The sequence below is a fragment of the Marmota flaviventris genome, chromosome 3 (assembly GCF_047511675.1).
Source record: "Marmota flaviventris isolate mMarFla1 chromosome 3, mMarFla1.hap1, whole genome shotgun sequence".
Lineage (NCBI taxonomy): Eukaryota > Metazoa > Chordata > Mammalia > Rodentia > Sciuridae > Marmota > Marmota flaviventris.
The window spans coordinates 48309125-48312125 of NC_092500.1; positions in this window are offsets into that span (position 1 = coordinate 48309125).

The window sequence follows — 3001 nt, forward strand, 5'->3', positions numbered from 1 at the left end:
ACACACTGGTTTAGACCAGTCAGGGTCACTCCAAGTGAACTGGGATGGCATGAAATAATCACACAGAAACAGAGAAATACCTTTTTCTTTGATTCCTGTGACTGCTTCTCTGACCCAGCTCCCACAAAGGAGGCAAGGCAGGCAAGAAAGAGTTTTATTGTGGAGAAGCCATTCAAATGAGGCAAGGGGTCAGGTTTCAAGGGGTTGAGTCTAGCTTCCTGATGTCTTGCAGGTCAGCAAGTTGACTGACATCTTGGGAGGTCACACCCATCTCATGTGTTGTGTGATGATCAAAGGCAGAGCAAGCGAAAGGGACACATACGTGCACAGCCCAGACAGTGGGGCACCGTCAGTCCAGTCTGCTTTGTGTGCTCAAAATGCTCACAGCTCACACACACAGCCCATGGCTGGCTTGCCACATCTCCACATTTCCATTGCTTAAAGCTAGGGGGCGCTCAGCTCCTATGTGGCAGCTCCTGAGAGTCTGGTATTGTGATGCCTCCTGCTTCACTTTTCTTGCTAAGGATTGCTTTGGCTATCCTGGATTTCTTATTTTTCCAAATGAATTTCATGACTGCTTTTTCTGTTTCTATGAAGAATATCATTGGAATTTTAATAGGGATTGCATTAAATTTGGGTAGTATGGCCATCTTTTTAAAATTATTTTTAAGAGAGAGAGAGAGAGAGAGAGAGAGAATTTTAATATTTATTTATTTATTTTTTTTAGTTTTCGGCAGACACAACATCTTTGTTTGCATCCCCAGCCCCATATGGCCATCTTGATGATATTAATTCTGCCTATCCAGGAGCATAGGAGTTCTTTCCATTTTTTAAGGTCTTCTTTAATTTCTTTCTTTAGCGTTCTGTAGTTTTCATTGTAGAGGTCTTTCACCTCTTTTGTTAGATTGATTCCCAAATACTGTGAATGAGGTAGTTTTCCTAATTTCTCTTTCAGTTGATTCATCACTGATGTATAGGAATGCAATTGATGTTAATTTGGGTTTAGTTTTATATCCTGCTACTTTGCTGAATTCATTTCTGAGCTCTAGAAGTTTTCTGGGTCTTCTAAATATAGAATCATGTTGTTGGCAAATAGGGATAGTTTGAGTTTTTCTTTTTTTATTCATATCCCTTTAGTTTCTTCTGACTAATAGCTCTGGCTAGAATTTCAAGGACGATGTTGAATAGAAGGGTGAAAGAGGGCATCCTTGTCAGTTTTTTTTTTTTTTTTGGTTTTCACTCTATTTGTTTATTTTTTGTCAATATTGCAAAAATGTCATACTTTGTATAAAAGTTCAGTTTCTTTTTTCTTGAGAAATCAGATTTTGCAATAGCAAATCCTCATTTGCCTATAGTTAGTAGTTATGCTTGAGTGGCTGCCCACTGTAGACAAGGTGTATGCTTTCCATTTTGTCACAGTCCCTGTCACCTCCCACTACCAAGGTCTGCTTTTTGCCTTTGGGCTGCTGGCTTGCTCCTCTAGACACGGGTTTTGCAACCCCAGATGTGTAGAGCATAAATAATGTTTAGAGTCTTCTACTTGGTATCATAGTCCACAAAGCAACTAAGGAATTTTCTGAAAAGTCACAGGTTCATGTTAGTGTGAACCTGATACCACTGATTATAAATGAAGGAAGAGAAAGACTCCTCTCACATCAATTGATGTGCCAGCTAGTGTGTTTTTGTTTGTTTGTTTGGTACTGAGGATTGAACCCAAGGGTGCTTTACCACTGAGCCACATCCCAGCCCTTTTTATTTTCTCTTTTGAGACAGGGTCTCACTAAGTTGCTTGGAGCTTTGTGAAATTGCTGAGGCTGGCTTGTACTTGGCGATCCTCCTGCCTCAGCCTCCCAAGTCACTGGGATTACAGGTGTGTGCCACCACGACCAGCCCCAGGCAGAGTTATAAGTGAGTTGTATGTATTAATTAATTTAATTCTTATAACAATCAATTGAAGAAGGTGGCTGTATCTATTTAACAGATAAAGAAATTCAGTCACATTCGGTTTAAGTAACCTGTACTTCTCCAAGTCATCTAAATTCAATGATGATCTTAACCAACATTAAAAAATGACCCATGCAGTTTGTTCAAATGCCTTTTGTATTAGCCAGGACGACTCTTTCCTTCCAATGTCAGAAAGTCAGCTCAAGCCAGCTTTGAAACAAACAAACAAAATTTAAATGTAAATTAGTTGGCTTGTGTGATCAATCCATAAGATACCATGGGCACTGGCCCCTGACTGCATCCAGCCAGTCCTCTTACTCTCTGTCTCTCCCTTTCTAATTTTGGTTTCTCTTTGCATACTGATTAAATTCTTTCAAGTTCCTCTATGCAGTGGTGTTTGAGGCTGAGGTCACTGGAAGGAAGACCCTCCAACGGAGCTTAATGTTCAGTACACTTCTTGAGGACTGCCCTCAGGTTTAATAACCGTACAGGAGAAGATCAGTAAGACTGGGCAGAAGGAAAAGTCCAGTCATGACGCACACTCAGCTACAACCTGGGCTTATCCCACAAGGAACTATGGAGTTAGAATGGCCCTTTGCTGTGGTCTCGCTTCACACTGAGATGGTCTGGCCTTTACACCTATACATCAACTTTGGATGAGAGCCACCTAGGGAAGGGGTGACCTTGGGTGAGGAGGCTTTCTGTAGCAGGGGCAGTCCTTGGACTGATAGCCAAAAGCTGTTTGCCAACAATACTCCTAGCAACTGGGGCAAGCCCTGTTGAAGGGGGATTTTAGCCATGCATCCAGTATTTGCTGCAGTGGGAGGAGTGGCTGCCAACCCTTCTAGGCTCACACGCTTCTATGGCTTGGGTGAGTGTTCCCCAGAGGTCCATGTGTTAAAGACTTGGTCCCAGGCTGGTACTGTTGGGAGGTGCTGTGGGACATTCAGATGTGGGATCTAGTGGGATATGCTTAAGTCACCAGGAGTGTGTCCTAGAAGGGACCGTGGGACCCTGGCCCCTTCCTTTCTCTCTTTTTTTCTCTCTCTCTCTCTGC